The sequence below is a fragment of the Pristiophorus japonicus genome, chromosome 26 (assembly GCF_044704955.1).
Source record: "Pristiophorus japonicus isolate sPriJap1 chromosome 26, sPriJap1.hap1, whole genome shotgun sequence".
Classification (NCBI taxonomy): domain Eukaryota; kingdom Metazoa; phylum Chordata; class Chondrichthyes; family Pristiophoridae; genus Pristiophorus; species Pristiophorus japonicus.
In genome coordinates, this window is record NC_092002.1 from 26429907 (window position 1) to 26448198 (window position 18292).

At 49.9% G+C, this 18292-nt stretch overlaps 1 protein-coding gene across 1 annotated transcript in view; it reads left to right on the forward strand.

The window, feature by feature from the left end:
• Positions 1 to 15845: 15845 nt before the first annotated feature.
• The window catches only part of LOC139239112 (spectrin beta chain, non-erythrocytic 1-like), a 563409-nt gene continuing 560962 nt past the window's right edge, over positions 15846 to 18292 (forward strand). The window contains exon 1 of the mRNA XM_070867634.1: positions 15846 to 15863. The gene's annotated coding sequence lies outside the window, so the exon portion shown is untranslated. The remainder of the gene's footprint in view (positions 15864 to 18292) is intronic.

The following is an 18292-nucleotide window of genomic DNA, read 5'->3' on the forward strand; positions in this document are numbered from 1 at the left end:
GTTGGTATATGACATAAGCGTTCCTTTTTTTCTTAATCCTGCCCTGTAAGTCCCTAGACATCCCGGGGGCTCTAGAATTATTATTCCCACCCTTTTTCTTTAAGGGCACATGTTTGGCCTGAGCCTTCCGGATCTCCTCCTTGAATGCCTCCCACTGTTCCGACACTGATTTACCCACAAGTAGCTGTTTCCAGTCCACTGTGGACAAATCACTCCTTAACTTAGCAAAATTAGCTTTTCCCCAATTCAGAACTTTTATTCCAGGCCTATCCTTGTCCTTATCCGTAACCAACTTGAATCTGACTGAACTATGGTCACTGGCACCCAAGTGCTCCCCACTAATACCCCTTCAACCTGCCCAGCTTCATTCCCCAAAACTAAATCCAGAACCGCCCCTCTCCCGTGTTGGGCTAGTTACATACTGACTAAAAAAGTTCTCTTCAATGCATTTCAAGAATTCCGCACCCTCTATACCCTTCACACTAAATTTGTCCCAATCAATATTTGGATAGTTAAAATCCCCTACTATTACTACCCTATGGTTTTTGGACTTCACAGCAATTTGCCGACATATTTGCTCCTCTATCTCCCCCCCCCCCCCCCCCCCCAACTGTTTGGGAGTCTATAATACACGCCCAGCAGTTTTTAACTTTTCAATTTAACCCATATGGCCTCATTTGATGATCCCTCCAACATATCATCCCTCCTCACCACTGTAGTAGTTTCTTTAATCAGTACCACAAACCCCCAACACCCCCCGCCCTTTTTACCCCTCTCTCTGTCTTGTCTAAAAATCCTGTAGCCAGGAATATTGAGCTGCCAAACCTGCCCCTCTTTCAGCCATGTTTCTGTAATGGCTATAATGTCATAGTCCCAAGTGTCTACCTGTGGTATTAGCTCATCTGCCTTATTCGCTATACTCCTTTACATTTCATGCACTTTGGCAGAAAAAAAATCAAAGAGCAAGTTATTATTTAAATGGAGAAAGATTGCAAAGTGCTGCAGTACAGCGGGACCTGGGGGTACTTGTGCATGAAGCACAAAAGGATAGTATGCAGGTACAGCAAGTGATCAGGAAGGCCAATGGTATCTTGGCCTTTATTGCAAAGAGGATGGAGTATCAAGCAGAAAAGTCTTACTACAGCTATATAAGGTATTGGTGAGACCACACCTGGAATACTGCGTGCAGTTTTAGTTTCCATATTTCCGAAAGGATATACTTGCTTTGGAGGCAGTTCAGAGAAGGTTCACAAGGTTGATTCCGGGGATGAGGGGGTTGACTTATGAGGAAAGGTTGAGGAGGTTGGGCCTCTACTCATTGGAGTTCAGAAGAATGAGAGGTGATCTTATCAAAAAATCTAAGATTATGAGGGGGCTTGACAAGGTGGATGCAGAGAGGATATTTCCACTGATGGGGGAGACTAGAACTAGAGGGCATGATCTTAGAATAAGGAGCCGCCCATTTAAAACTGAGATGAGAAGAAATTTCTTCTCTCAGATGGTTGTAAACCTGTGGAATTCACTGCCTCAGAGAGCTGTGGAAGCTGGGACATTTAATACATTTCAGACAGACAGTTTCTTAAACGATAATGGGACAAGGGGTTATGGGGAGCGGGTGGGGAAGTGGAGCTGAGTACATGATCGGATCAGCCATGATCATATTAAATGGCGAAGCAGGCTCGAGGGCCGTATGGCCTACTCCTGCTCCGATTTCTTATATTCTTATGTAAAGTATATACCATTCAGCTCAGGAAGACCTCCTTATTTACTACATACTAAGCCTTGTTACCTCTGTCTTACAGATTCGCTTTTTAGATTCTTTCTATCCAATTTCTGCTTTACTTGCTTTCCTATTGAATTTGTTCTCAGGTTCCCATCCCCCTGCCAAGCTAGTTTAAACTCTCCCCAACAGCACGAGCAAAACTCCCCACGGGGATATTGGTCCTGGCACTGTTGAGGTGCAACCCATTACTTAATCCCCTCTCCCTATTTCTCTCATTCCCTGTGATTCCCAGTCCCTGTGACACTCACTCCCTGTTTCTCTCACTCCCTGTTTCCCTCACTCCCTGTGACTCTCACTCTCTGTGACTCTCACTCCCTGTGACCCTTGTAAAGTCCTTACACAATACCACAAATCCACACGAGGCACATTCTATGGACAAGGTCACTCCATGACCTGAACCTTTATTCACAGGACCAAGAAGTGATGACCCTGCATGGGACCTCCCTTTATATACCTGGATGACCAGATGAGGAGTGTCTCCCACAAGTTCACCCCCTGTGGTCAAGGTGTGCATTTCTTACATATATACAGTATTGCAGTGTTGTTACATAAAGGTTACATACATGACATCACCTACCCCTCAACATTTTATTGGGATCACAGGTTAAGTCTCTCGGGTGGTCTACGCTCCCTCGTGGAGCGCCGCAGTTGGGGCTCTGGTTGTTGAGCCTTCGTATGCGTGTCTGTCACCTGTGGTGATTCCGGCCTGTCCGGGCTGACCGCAGGGACTGTGCATGTTGGTGATTGTTCTTGTTGCTCGTTCACTGGCGGTGGTGTGAATACCATCTCATGATCTTCCTCGGGTTCCTCAGTGTCCATGCTGAACCTTTTTTTTACTTGGTCCAGATGCTCGCGGCATATCTGCCCATTGTTAAGTTTAACCACTATGATTCTATTCCCCCCTTTGTCTATTACAGTACCCTCAAGCCATTTGGGCCCCAAAGCGTGATTGAGAACAAATACGGGGTCATCAATTTCTATACACCTCCCCCTTGAATATCGGTCATGGTACTCGTTTTGGGACTGGCGCTTGCCCTCAACAATGTCAGACAGGACTGGATGAATGAGGGACAGCCGAGTTTTGAGTATTCGTTTCATAAGGAGCTCCGCGGGCGGGACCCACATGAGCGAGTGCGGTCGGGACCTATAGGTCAGCAGGAGGTGCGATAGGCGGCATTGAAGGGAGGGTCCTTGAATCCTGAGCATGCCTTGTTTTATGATTTGGACCGCACGTTCCGCCTGGCCATTGGAGGCCGGCTTGAACGGTGCTGTCCTGACATGGTTAATGCCATTACCCGACATGAACTCCCGGAATTCGTAGCTTGTGAAACATGGGCTATTATCACTAACAAGGATGTCCGGCAAGCCGTGGGTCGCAAAGACCGCACGCAGACTCTCCACAGTGGTGGATGTCGTGCACGAGTTCAATATGATGCACTCGATCCATTTCGAGTATGCATCAACCACAATGAGAAACATTTTTCCCATGAACGGGCCCGCGTAGTCTACGGGAATAAGTGAGCATGGCCTGGTGGGCCAGGGCCACGGGCTGAGCAGGGCCTCCCTGGGGGCATTACCTAACTGGGTACACGTCGTGCACCTGCGAACACAGTGTTCCACGTCTGAATCAATTCCCGGCCACCATACATGTGACCAGGCAATGGCCTTCATCAGCACGATGCCTGGATGCTCACTGTGGAGTTCCCTGATGAATGCTTCCCTGCCCCTCTGGGGCATGACTACCCGGCTGCCCCATAGTAGGCAGTTGGCTTGGATGGAGAGCTCATCCATCCGTCTGTGAAACGGTCTGACCTCCTCAGGGCATGCTCCGTGTACAGGCGCCCAATTCCCAGTCAGGTCACATTTCTTAATCAAGGATAGGAGGTGGTCTCTGTTGGTCCAGATTTTGATCTGGCGGGCTGTGATGGGGGAGCCTGCGCTGTCAAAGGCATCGACAGCCTTGACCATCTCAGCGCTTTGCTCCGCTGCCCCCTCAGTGGTGGCCAGTGGAAGCCTGCTGAGTGCGTCAACGCAGTTTTCGGTGCCGGGCCGGTGCCGTATGGAGTAGTCATGCGCAGCGAGCGTGAGAGCCCATCGCTATATGCGAGCTGACGCATTGGCATCGACAGCCTTGCTGTCGGACAACAGGGATGTTAACGGCTTGTGATCCGTTTTTAATTCGAACCTCCTACCAAAAAGGTATTGGTGCATCTTTTTCATCCCATAGACACATGCGAGTGCTTCCTTCTCAACCATCCCATATCCCCGTTCAGCTTGAGAGAGCAACCTGGAGGCATAAGCCACAGGTTGTAGTTGGCCCTCAGCGTTACCCTGCTGCAACACACACCCAACCCCATAGGACGATGCATCACATGTCAGAACCAATTTCTTACAGGGGTCGTACAGGGTCAACAACTTATTTGAACAAAGTAGGTTCCGTGCCCGATCGAAAGCCCGTTCCTGACAGTCCCCCCAAAACCAACCACAACCCTTACGCAGGAGCACGTGTAGCGGCTCCAATAATGTGCTTAAGTTCGGCAGAAAGTTCCCGAAATCGTTCAGGAGTCCCAGAAATGAACGCAACTCCGATGTGTTGCAGGGCCTGGGTGCTCGTCGAATCGCCTCTGTTTTGGATTCGGTGGGCCGAATCCCATCTGCAGCAACCCTCCTGCCCAGAAACTCGATCTCGGGAGCCAAAAACACACACTTAGACTTCTTGAGTCACAGGCCTACCCGGTCCAGTCGGCGTAGCACCTCCTCCAGGTTGTGGAGGTGTTCCTCGGTGTCTCGATCCGTGATGAGGATGTCATCCTGAAATACGATTGTTCCGGGAATGGGTTTGAGCAGGCTTTCCATGTTTCTTTGAAAAATCGAGGCCACTGATCGAATGCCAAACGGGCACCTGTTATAAACAAACAGTCCCTTGTGCGTAGTGATGGTGGTCAGTCGTCTAGATTCGTCGGCCAGTTCTTGGGTCATGTAGGATGAAGTGAGGTCCAACTTGGTGAACAGCTTGCCGCCTGCCAGCGTGGCAAAAAGGTCCTCCGCTCTTGGAAGCGGGTATGGGTCTTGTAGTGACACCTGGTTGATCGTGGCCTTGTACCCGCCACAGGTCCTGACCGAGCCATCCGCTTTTAGGACGGGAAAGTTGGGGCTCACCCAGTCGCTGAATTTAACGGGCGAGATGATGCCCTCTCTCAGCAACCGTTCCAACTTGCTCTCAATTTTCTCCTGCATCACATACAGACCAGCATATCACTACTTTGGTACCTTTGAATGTCCCAACGCAAGGTTGAAATAGTGACTCAAATTGCTGTAGGACCTGTGAGCATGAACTTCGCTTCACAGATGACATGGCATGCACATCCCCCCATTTCCAGTTCATCTCAGCTAACCAGCTCTTCCCAACAGTGCGGGACCATTGCCCGGGACAATCCAGAGCGGCAGCCGGTTCACCGATCCATTGTGTGTGACCGCCAACATTGCACTGCCTAGCACTGGAATGATTTCTTTGGTGTATGTCCGTAATTGCGTCTCAATGCGTTCTAGTTTGGGTCTGCTGGCTTTGAGTGGCCACAGCTTTTCGAATTGTTGAACACTCATGAGTGACTGGCTGGCCCCCGTGTCCAGCTCCATGTGTACAGGGATCTGTTGAATAGGACTTTCATCATCATAGGTGGCGTTTTGGTATACGAGCTGTGAATGTTTGCCACATGAACCCGCTGAACTTCAGCGTCCAGTGATTTGCCCCAAGCGTCATCCTGCCTCGCAGACCCCTCATCAGGTTTATCCGCCTTGTATATTAGCCTGGTTACAGGCTTTCTGCACATCCTGGATAAATGGCCACTGAGGTTACAATTTCTGCAGACGAACTGTTGAAATCTGCAAGTCCTGGCAGCATGTCTGCCCCCACACCTCCAGCGTGAACTGAGATTCCCATTGTTGTGAACAAAAGAGCTGTTACAAGGCATTCCTCGCTGATTGTCCCTTTGACTGCTCTTGAGCACCCTGTTAGTGGGTGTTAATGGCCCCATCCTGGGCCGCATTGTCCACTGGGGGGGGGCGTAAATGTCCGTTCAGCCTGAGATTGTCTCTGTTGGAGACTTACTCTTGGGTCTATTGCTGTCTGGGGTGTGTCGAACTGCCCTTGCCTGCCTGCGAGGCTCTGTGTCACGTTTATGATATTGACTCCCTGATCCATCGCCACGTTGGAGGCAGAATTGCGCGCATATATTTTCTTGGTTTCCTCCTCCCCCGCCATAAAAGTCTGAACCATCAACGTCGCCGCTTCCAAGGTTAAGTCCTTGGTCTCAATTAGCTTTCTGAAAATCCCGGCATGACCGATGCCCTCTGTAAAGTCCTGACCCTGCAGCACAGACTCATACGAGGCACATGCTGAAGTCAAGGTCACTCAGGACCTACACCTTTATTTCAAGGCTCTCGAATGCCACACTTGTCTGAGACCTGTCCTTATATACCTGTGTGGAACAGGTATGCAGTGTCTCCTGCAAGTGCACCCCTGGGGGTAAGGTATGCTTGTGGTTACAGGTCATAATTAGTTACAGTCATGTATAGCATGGTAAGATACAGTTATGTACAGTAATGTGAGAAGCATGACATCACCCTCCCCCAAGGTCTTATTGTCTTTATAGATTCAGTCTCTCAGGTGGTCTACGCTCTCGCGTGGAGCGTCTTAGTTGTGGTTCAGTTGTTTGCCTTGGTGCCTGTTTTTCTTTCGGTGTGATTGTTGGTATCTCGCCTGGGCTGTCTGTTTCGTTCAGTATGATTGTTAGTATCTCGCCTGGGCTGTCTGTTGAGATAGCCCTTTCCTCAGGTTGTTCCCTCTGTCTGTCCACCAGGTGTGGTGTGAGTTCCACATTGTAGTCTGTCTCTGGTTCAGCAGTGTTGTTGGTAAATCTACTTTTGACTTGGTCTACATGCCTCTGGCAGGTTTGGCCATTATCCATTTGTACCACCAATAGCCTGTTTCCTTCCTTGCCTGTTACTGTCCCTGCAAGCCATTTTGGACCCCTGCCATAGTTTAGCACAAACACTTTGTCCCCTATCTCATTTCACCTCCCCCTCGAATTTCGGTCATGGTACTCGGTTAGCTTACGGCGCTTTGCCTCAACGAATTCCTGCATGTCTGGGAGGATTAACGAGTGCCTTGTCTTTAAGGTCCGTTTCATCAATAGTTGCGCGGGGGGAACCCCAGTCAATGAATGCAGGCGAGATCTGTATGCCAGCAGCAGTCGCGACAGGCGGCCCTGCAGCGTGGGACCTTGGATTCTGAGCATGCCTTGTTTAATGATCTGCACTGCTCGCTCCGCCTGGCCATTGGAGGCTGGCTTGAACGGTGCCGTCTTAACGTGATTTATGCCGTGGTCAACTGTAAAATCTTGGAATTCTGTGCTGGTGAAGCACGGACCATTATCACTCATCAATATGTCAGAAATTCCGTGCGTTGGTTCCAAGGCTCTCCACAGTGGTGGAGGTGGTGCTCGAGTTTAAAATGGTGCATTCGATCCATTTTGAAAATGCATCGACGACTACGAGGAACATTTTGCCCATGAATGGGCCCGCATAGTCTACGTGCACCCGCGACCACGGTTTGGTGGGCCAGGGCCAGGGACTCAGGTGGGCCTCCCTGGGGGCATTACTGAGTTGGGCACAAATGGTGCACCGTCGGACGCAGAGCTCCAAGTCCGCGTCAATGCCAGGCCACCAGATGTGGGATCTGGCTATGGCCTTCATGAGAACGATCCCCGGGTGCTCAGGGTGGAGCTCCCGGACAAATGCCTCTCTGCCTCGCAGAGGCATAACTGCTCGGCTGCCCCACATCAGGCAGTCTGCCTGTAGTGATAGTTCATGCATGCACCTATGGAAAGGTTTGATCTCCTCAGGGCAGGCATCGCGAGCCTCTGTCCAATCACCAGTTAAAACACATCGTTTGACTAAGGATAACGTGAGGTCGCTGGTTGTCCAGGCTCTGATTTGGTGAGCCGTCATGGGTGAACCTGTGGACTCAAAGGCATTGATTGTCATAACTATCTTACAGTCCTGTTTGTCAGACCCTTCCATGGTCACCAGGGGTAGCCTGCTAAGCGTGTTGGCACAGTTGTCTGTGCCTGGTCTGTGCCTTATGGTGTAGTCGTAGGACGCCAGCATGAGTGCCCACCGCTGAATGCGCGCCGAGGCGTTGGCGTTTATTGCCTTGCTCTCAGATAGCAGGGACATGAGGGGCTTGTGGTCGGTTTCTAATGCGAACTTGGCCCCGAAAAGGTATTGGTGCATCTTTTTGACACCATACACGCACACGAGCGTCTCTTTCTCCACCATTCCGTACCCGTGCTCCGCCCGCGAAAGTGACCTGGAGGCATAAGCTATGGGTTGTAATTTACCCGCACTATTGACATGCTGTAAAATGCACCCAACCCCATACGCTGATGCATCGCATGTGAGAACTAGCTTTTTACCTGGATCAAAAAAAGCCAAAACACTGTTGGAACACAGAAGGTTGCGTGCCTTATTGAAGGCGCGTTCCTGGGCGTCCCCCCAAAACCAATCACACCCCTTCCTGAGTTGCATGTGGAGAGGCTCCAGCAGCGTGCTCAAGTTCTGCATAAAGTTCCCAAAGTAATTGAGTAGCCCGAGAAAGGCGCGCAGTTCCGAGACATTCCGGGGCCTGGGTGCCAGGCGAATTGCTTCTGTTTTGGACTCTGTTGGGCAGATTCCATCAGCGGCAATCCTTCTGCCCAAAAATTCAACCTCAGGCGCGAGAAACAGACACTTGGATTTCTTAACTCTTAGGCCTACCCGATCCAATCGACTGAGTACTTCCTCCAAATTACGGAGATGGGAGTCGGTGTCCCTGCCCGTGATAAGTATGTCGTCTTGAAATACAACCGTCCCCGGGATGGACTTGAGCAGACTCTCCATGTTGCGCTGGAATATAGCAGCTGCCGACCTGATGCCGAATGGGCATTGATTGTACATGAAAAGGCCTCGATGTGTGTTGATGGTGGTGAGTAGCTTAGACTCTTCAGTCAGTTCTTGCGTCATATACGCAGATGTGAGATCTAGTTTCGAGAAAAGTTTTCCTCCAGCCAATGTGGCAAATAAGTCCTCCGCTCTGGGCAGCGGGTATTGGTCCTGTAGGGAGACTCTGTTTATGGTAGATTTGTAGTCCCCACAGATTCGTACGGATCCATCAGGCTTCATGACTGGGACGATGGGACTTGCCCAGTCGCTAAATTCCACGGGTGAGATGGTGCCTTCCCGCAGAAGCCTGTCTAGTTCGTGTTCAATCTTTTCCCTCATCACATAGGGTACAGCTCTGGCCTTGTGATGGACAGGTCTAGCATTCTGTGTGATGTAGATTTTGACTTTAACCCCTTTGAAGGTGCCCACACCTGGCTGAAAGAGATGTTCCAATCGACTTAGAACTGTTGAGGAGGTCCGTTCCTCTGACGACATGGCATGAACATCATCCTAGCTCCAGTTTGGTTTTGCCAGCCAGCTTCTCCCCAACAGTGCTGGGAGATCTCCGGGGACAATCCACAGGGGAAGTTGGTTCACTGTCCCTTTGTGTGTGACTGAGAGCATGGCGCTGCCAAGGACTGGGACGATTTCTTTGGTATAGGTCCTTAGTTTGGTGTCGACCCTTGTGAGTTTTGGTCTGTTGCTTTTGTGCGGCCACAGCTGTTCAAATTGTTGAGCGCTCATGAGAGATTGGCTCGCTCCCGTATCCAGCTCCATGTTGACGGGTATCCCGTTGAGTAGGACCCTCATCATTATTGGAGGTGTCTTGTTGTAAGAGCAGTGGCCATTGATCGTGTTGACCCGCTGTACCTCGGTGTCCCGGGCACTGTCCCCACCGTCTTCTGGTCCATTTTCTGACCCTTCCGTTTCGTATACCAGCCGAGCTGCTGTTTTTCTGCACATGCGGGCCAGATGCCCTGTATAGTTGCAGTTTCTGCAAATGGCATGCTGAAATCGACACCCCCTTGATGAGTGCCTTCCCCCACATCTCCAGCACAGACCGCTTCCATTGTTTCCAAAGGATGAGCTGCGTCTGGCTGATCTCTCTTGAGCTTCTCTCAGTTTGTAGTTGATTACTCGCATTGTGGGTTGATGAGTTGTGAATGGCCGTTCATGTGGCCCTTGATGGCTTCTGGCGCCACTGCCTGCTGTTGAAGGCCTGCTCTCCTGTCTTTGTCTGTGTGTGGGTGTAGCGGCTTATTTCACGCTGTGATCCCCTTGTTCTGATGTTTCATTAGTTGTCATACCCGCAGTGTAAATCAACCTCGTTTCTTCCTCTCCTGCCAAGAATGTCTGTGCAACCAGTGCTGCTGCCTCTAGGGTCAAGTTCTTGGTCTCTATGAACTTTCAGAATATGCCTGCGTGGCCTATTCCTTCAATAAAAAAGTCTCTCAGTACTTCTCTCCTCAGTTCATCGGAGAACTCACATACACTAGCCAGCCTCCGAGGTTCCGCCACAAAGTCAGGTATGCTCTGGCCCACACATAGGTTGTAGAACCTATGTCTGGCTGCTCGCTGGCTTCAGGTGGTCTCTTACCAGTGTGCTCAACTCTTCAAACGACTTGCTTGCTGGTTTCTCGGGTGCCAGCAGATCCTTCATTAAGGCGTATGTTTTCGAGCCATAGCTGGTCAAGAGATGGGCTCTTCTCTTGTCTGCCTTATCATCGCCTAACCAGTCTTTGGTTACAAAGCTTTGCTGGAGCCTTTCTATGAAGTCCTCCCAATTATCTCCAGTGTTGTATTTTTCATCTGAGCCGTTGGTCGCCATTCTGTGGATTCTGTAATCCCCGTAGCTCGTCGCCACTGTAAAGTCCTGTCCCTGCAGTACAGATTCACACAAGGCACATACTGAAGTCAAGGTCACTCAGTACCTGCACCTTTATTACACAGTTCTCGAATGCCACACTTGCGTGAGATCTGTCTTTATATACCTGTGTGGAACAGGTATGCAGTGTCTCCTGCAAGTGCACCCCTGGTGATAAGGTATGCTTGTGGTTACAGGTCATAATTAGTTACAGTCATGTATAGCATGGTAAGATACAGTTATGTACAGTAATGTGAGATACATGACACCCTCAATAAAGAAATCCCTTAGCATCTCCCCCCTGCAGGCGTCTGTGAACTTACAGAGGCAGGCCAAGCGCCGGAAGTCCGCAACGAAATCCGGTATACTCTGTCCTCCCCGACGTCGGTGTGCATAGAATCTGTGTCGGGCCATGTGTACACTGCTCGCCGGTTTGAGGTGCTCACCGATTAGTTTGCTGAGCTCTTCAAAGGTTTTGTCCGCCGGCTTCTCGGGTGCTAGCAGGTCATTCATGAGCGCGTAAGTCTTAGGTCCACAGCTGGTCAGCAGATGAGCCCTTCGCTTGTCGGCCGCTGCATCTCCCAGCCAGTCCTTCGTGACAAAACTCTGCTGGAGCCTCTCAATGAAATCGTCCCAGTCCTCACCAACACAGTACCGTTCATCTGTGCTGCCGGTGGCTATTCTCGTAGGTCATTGATTCCCGTTTCTCGTCGCCAATGTAAAGTCCTTATACAATACCACAAATCCACACGAGGCACATTCTATGGGCAAGATCACTCTGTGACCTGTACCTTTATTTACAGGACCAAGAAGTGCCGACCCTGCGTGGGACCTCCCTTTATATACCTGAATGACCAGGTGAGGGGTGTCTCCCACAAGTTCACCCCCTGTGGTCAAGGTGTGCATTTCTTACATATATACAGTATTGCAGTGTTGTTACATAAAGGTTACATACATGACAACCCTCACTCCCTGTTTCTCTCACTCCCTGTGACTATCACTCCCTTTGACCCTCACTCCCTGTGACCCTCACTCCCTGTTTCTCTCACTCCCTGTTTCTCTCACTACTCCCTGTGACCCTCACTTTCTGTGACTCTCACTCCCTGTGACCCTCACTCCCTGTGACCCTCACTCCCTGTTTCTCTCACTCCCTGTGACCCTCACTCCCTGTTTCTCTCACTCCCTGTGTAACTCTCACTCCCTGTGACCCTCACTTTCTGTGACTCTCATTCCCTGTGACTATCACTCCCTGTGACCCTCACTCCCTGTGACCCTCACTCCCTGTTTCTCTCACTCCCTGTGACTTTCACTCCCTGTTACTCTCACTCCCTGTATAACTCTCACTCCCTGTGACCCTCACTCCCTGTGACTCTCACTCCCTGTTACTCTCACTCCCTGTGACCCTCACTCTCTGTGACTCTCATTCCCTGTGACCCTCACTCCCTGTTTCTGTCACTCCCTGTGACCCTCACTCCCAGTTTCTCTTACTCCCTGTGATTCTCACTCCCTGCTTCTCTCACTCCCTATGACTCTCACTCCCTGTGTAACTCTCACTCCCTGTGACCCTCACTCTCTGTGACCCTCACTCTCTGTGACTCTCACTCCCTGTGACTCTCTCTCCCTGTGACCCTCACTCTCTGTAACCCTCACTCTCTGTGACTCTCACTCCCTGTTTCTCTCACTCCCTGTGACTCTCACTCCCTGTTTCTCTCACTCCCTGTTTCTCTCACTCCCTGTGACCCTCACTCCCTGTGACTCTCACTCCCTGTTACTCTCACTCTCTGTGACCCTCACTCCCAGTGACTCTCACTCCCTGTTACTCTCACTCCCTGTGACTCTCACTCCCTGTGTAACTCTCACTCCCTGTGACCCTCACTCTCTGTGACTCTCACTCCCTGTGACCCTCACTCCCTGTTTCTGTCACTCCCTGTGACCCTCACTCCCTGTTTCTGTCACTCCCTGTGACCCTCACTCCCTGTTACTCTCATTCCCTGTAACTCTCACTCCCTGTTTCTCTCACTCCCTGTAACTCTCACTCCCTGTAACTCTCACTCCCTGTTTCTCTCACTCCCTGTTTCTCTCACTCCCTGTAACTCTCACTCCCTGTGACTCTCACTCCGTGTGATTCCCAGTCCCTGATAGAACATAAGAAATAGGAGCAGGAGTAGATGATTTTGGCCCCTCGAGCCTGCTCCGCCATTCAATAAGATCTGATCATGGACTCAACTCCGCTTCCCCGCCTCCTCCCCAATACCCTTTACTCCCTTTTCGCTCAAAGATCTGTCTATCCACGCCTTAAAAAAGGAGGCAGGCAAAAAGCAGGAAACTATAGACCAGTTAGCCTAACATCTGTCATTGGGAAAATATTGGAGTCCATTATTAAGGAAGCAGTAGCGGGACATTTGGAAAAGCATGATTCAATCAAGCAGAGTCAGCATGGTTTTATGAAAGGGAAATCATGTTCGACAAATTTGCTGGAGTTCTTTGAGGATGTAACAAGCAGAATGGACAAGGGGGAACTAGTGGATGTGGTGTATTTGGATTTCAAGAAGGCATTTGATAAGGTGCCACATAAAAGGTTACTGCACAAGATAAAAGCTCACAGGGTTAGGGGTAATATATTCGTATGTATAGAGGATTGTCTAACTAACAGAAAACAGAGTCGAGATAAATGGGTCATTTTCCGGTTGGCAAACAGTGACTAGTGGGGTGCCACAGGGATCGTGCTGGAGCCTCAACTATTTACAATCTATATTAATGACTTGGATGAAGGGACCGAGTGTAATGTAGCCAAGTTTGCTGAAGATACAAAGATGGGTGGGAAAGCAAATTGTGAGGAGGACACAAAAAATCTGCAAAGGGATATAGACAGGCTAAGTGAGTGGGCAAACATTTGGCAGATGGAGTATAATGTGGGAAAATGTGAGATTATCCACTTTGGCAGAAATAATAGAAAAGCAAATTATAATTTAAATGGAGAAAAATTGCAAAGTGCTGCAGTACAGAGGGACCTGGGGTTCCTTGTGCATGAAACACAAAAAGTTAGTATGCAGGTACAGCAAGTGATCAGGAAGGCAAATGGAATGTTGGTCTTTATTGCAAGGGGGATAGAGTATAAAAGCAGAGAAATCCTGCTACAACTGTACAGGGTATTGATGAAGCTACACCTGGAGTACTGCGTACAGTTTTGGTCTCCGTATTTAAAGAAGGATATACTTGCGTTGGAGGCTGATCAGAGAAGACTCACTCGGTTGATTCTGGAGATGAGGGGATTGACTTATGAGAATAGGTTGATTAGGTTGGGCCTATACATATTTGAGTTCAGAAGAATGAGAGATGATCTTATTAACTTATAAGGTGGATGTAGAGAAGCTATTTCCATTCATAGGGGAAACTAAAACCAAGGGACTAAGTCTCAGAATAAGGGGCCGCCCATTTAAAACTGAGATGAGGAGAAATTTCTTCTCTCAGAGGGTTGTAAATCTGTGGAATTCTCTGCCCCAGAGAGCTGTGGAGACTGGGTCACTGAATATATTCAAGACAGAGATAGACAGATTTTTGAGCGATAAGGGGATAAGGGGTTATGGGGAGCGGGCAGGGAAGTGGCGCTCAGTCCACGATCGGATCAGCCATGACCTTATTAAATGACGGAGCAGGCTCGAGGGGCTGTATGGCTGACTCCTGCTCCTATTTCTTATGTTCTTAAACATATTCAATGACCCAGCCTCCACTAGGGCAGCGAATACCAGAGCATAAATGAACCATTTATCCCGACTCTCTGTCTTCTGTTACTTAGCCAATCCTCTATCCATACTATCCATATTACCCCCAATCCTGTGAGCTTTTATCTTATGCAGTAACCTCTTACTTGGCACTTTATCGAATGCCTTCTGGAAATCCCAAAACACCACATCCACTGGTTCCCCTTTACCCACCCTGCTCATTACATCCTCAAAGAACTCCAGCAAATTTGTCAAACATGATTTCCCTTTCATAAAACCATGCTGACTCTGCTGGATTGAATCATGCTTTTCCAAATGTCCCACTACTGCTTCCTTAATAATGGACTCCAACATTTTCCCAACCACAGATGTTAGGCTAACTGGTCTATAGTTTCCTGCTTTTTGTCTGCCTCCTTTTTTCAATAGGGCCGTTACATTTGCGGTTTTCCAATCCGCTGGGACTGCCTCAGAATCCAGGGAATTTTGGTAAATTACAACCAATGCATCCACTATCTCTGCAGCCACTTCTCTTAAGACCCTAGGATGTAAGGCATCAGGTCCAGGGGACTTGTCTGCCTTTAGTCCCATTATTTTACCGAGTTCATTAGTGATAGTGATTGTATTTAGTTCCTCCCTCCCTATCGCCCCTTGATTATCCACTAGTGGGATGTTTTTGGTATCTTCTACCGTGAAGACCGATACAAAATATTTGTTACTCTTACTCCCTGTATCTCTCACTCCCTATAATTCCCACTCCCTGTTTCACTCATTCCCTATAATTCCCACTCCCTGTTTCACTCACTCCCTGTTTCACTCACTCCCTATAATTCCCACTCCCTGTTTCACTCACTCCCTATAATTCCCACTCCCTGTTTCACTCACTCCCTGTTTCACTCACTCCCTATAATTCCCACTCCCTGTTTCATTCACTCCCTATAATTCCCACTTCCTGTATCTCTCACTCCCTGTTTCACTCACTCCCTATAATTCCCACTTCCTGTATCTCTCACTCCCTGTTTCACTCACTCCCTATTATTCCCACTTCCTGTATCTCTCACTCCCTGTTTCACTCACTCCCTATAATTCCCACTCCCTGTTTCACTCACTCCCTATAATTCCCACTCCCTGTATCTCTCACCCTCTGTTTCACTCACTCCCTATAATTCCCACTCCCTGTGACTCTCACTCCCTATAATTCCCACTCCCTGTGACTCTCACTCCCTATAATTCCCACTCCCTATATCTCTCACCCTCTGTTTCACTCACTCCCTATAATTCCCACTCCCTGTGACTCTCACTCCCTATAATTCCCACTCCCTATATCTCTCACCCTCTGTTTCACTCACTCCCTGTGACTCCCTATTCCCAGCCTGCGCTCCCGGTGCTGATGCGGGGAGGCGTGTCTCTGTGTCTCAGGATCTGAGCGAGTGGCTGCAGCCCGGCTCCCGGTGCCTCTGTCCCTGATCTCTGTCGCTGCTCAGCCGCTGCCCGAGGCCCGGCCTGCCCGCTCCCGGTGAGTAATCGCTTCAAAGCCGCGGCTTTCGGTGCATTGCGCGGGGGCTCGGTGTGGTCGACTTAGGACCCGGTTACTGGACCGCAGATCGGTGCATTCACCCGGGATACGGTGCATTAAAGCGGGATTGGGGTGCATTATCCCGGGATTGGGGTGCATTAACCGGGATACGGTGCATTAAAGCGGGATTGGGGTGCATTATCCCGGGATTGGGGTGCATTAACCGGGATACGGTGCATTAAAGCGGGATTGGGGTGCATTATCCCGGGATTGGGGTGCATTAACCGGGATACGGTGCATTAAAGCGGGATTGGGGTGCATTATCCCGGGATTGGGGTGCATTAACCGGGATACGGTGCATTAAAGCGGGATTGGGTGCATTATCCCGGGATTGGGGTGCATTATCCCGGGATTGGGTGCATTAACCGGCATACGGTGCATTAAAGCGGGATTGGGTGCATTATCCCGGGATTGGGTGCATTAACCGGGATACGGTGTATTTAAGCAGGAGCCGCTGTTTGAGATGGGGATCGGTCGCGGTGAGCAACATCACTAGGCCATTCACCCTCCAGCCTGTATCCCAGCCCCGTTTCTCCACCTGTGCTCCCGATTGCCGGATACCCTCCCCCAGCCTCAAAAACTTCCATTGCCCCCCCCCCCCCCCCCAGAATCCGCAGCCTTTGCAGGGAGAGGCTTCCAGATTTCCAGACTGCCCTGTCCTTGGAGGCTGCATCGTAAAGGTCCCGGGTTTTAAGCACCTTCTGTGAGTAACTGGGGTTCTGTGGCTATACCTGGGCTTCTCTGGTAAATCTGGGGTTCTGTTAATAAAAGGGGGTTCTATGAATAAATCTGTGATTCTGTGAGTAAATCTGGGGTTCTGTATATTTTACAGTAAGTTTCCTGAAGAGATACATTACACAGACAAATATTGCCCCGACAGACACTGAAAACACCGAGTCTCACCGACCGCTCTGTCTATATTCCCTGACATTTTACACGTCTCGCTAGAATGCAAATAATCTCGTCGTTCTCTCTCCATCCCTCTATTTCCCCGTGAGTTGCATTAGAAGTGTTTTCTTTGCAGTATTTGTTTAAGGTAGTTTATTGGTTTTCCCACCTTGCCGTTGGCTGGGCTGTGTTTCGATACTGGGGAAAGATGTGTGGAATCGATGTGAAGCCACCCTGGGTGCAGCTCTGTGGACTGACCTGCACCATTGTCTATCGGGCCCAGCCCACACACACTGGCCCAGGTCAGTGGCCTTCTGGATATATTCATGACCTGGGTAGACAGGGAATCATTTCAAAATCTGCCGGTGAAATGAAAATTGGAAATGTAAAGGGTGAGGAGGATAGTAATAGACTTCAGGAGGGCAGACACAGACTGGTGAGATGGGCAGACACCAGGATGTTGCCTGGGCTGGAGAATTTTGGAGGAAAGATTGGATAGGCTAGGTTGTTTTCTTTGGAACAGAGGAGGCTGAGGGGAGACCTGATTGAGGTGTATAAAATTATGAGGGGCCTGGATAGAGTGGATAGGAAGGAGCTGTTTCCCTTGGCATAGGGGTCAACAACCAGGGGGCATCGATTTAAAGTAATTGGTAGGAGTTTTAGAGCGGATTTGAGGGGAAATTCTTTCAAACATGGGCCTTACACTAAACATCCGTAAGACAAAGGTCCTCCACCAACCTGACCCCACCACACAGCACTGCCCCCCCGTCATCAAGATCCACGGCGTGGCCCTGGACACCGTGGACCACTTCCCATATCTCGGGAGCCTCCTATCAACAAGAGCAGGCATCGACGACGAGATCCAACACCGCCTCCAGTGCGCCAGTGCAGCCTTCGGCCACCTGAGGAAAAGAGTGTTCGAAGACCAGGACCTCAAATCTACCACCCAGCTCTTGGTCTACAGAGCTGTAGTAATACCCGCCCTCCTGTATGGCTCAGAGACATGGACCATGTACAGTAGACACCTCAAGTTGCTGGAGAAATATCACCAACGATGTCTCTGCAAGATCCTACAAATCCCCTGGGAGGTCAGATGCACCAACATCAGCGTCCTCATTCAGGCTAACATCCCCAGCATTGAAGCACTGACCACACTCGATCAGCTCTGCTGAGCAGGCCACGTAGTCCGTATGCCAGACGCGAGACTCCCAAAGCAAGTGCTCTACCTGGAGCTCCTTCACGGCAAACGAGCCAAAGGTGGGCAGCGGACACCCTCAAAGCCTCCCTGATAAAGTGCAACATCCCCACCGATACCTGTGGGTTCCTGGCCCAAGATTGCCCTAAGTGGAGGAAGTGCATCCGGGAGGGCGCTGAGCACCTCGAGTCTCAACGCTGAGAGCGTGCAGAAACCAAGCACAGGCAGCGGAAAGAGCGTGCGGCAAACCTGTCCCACCCTTTCCTTTCCCTCAACGACTATCTGT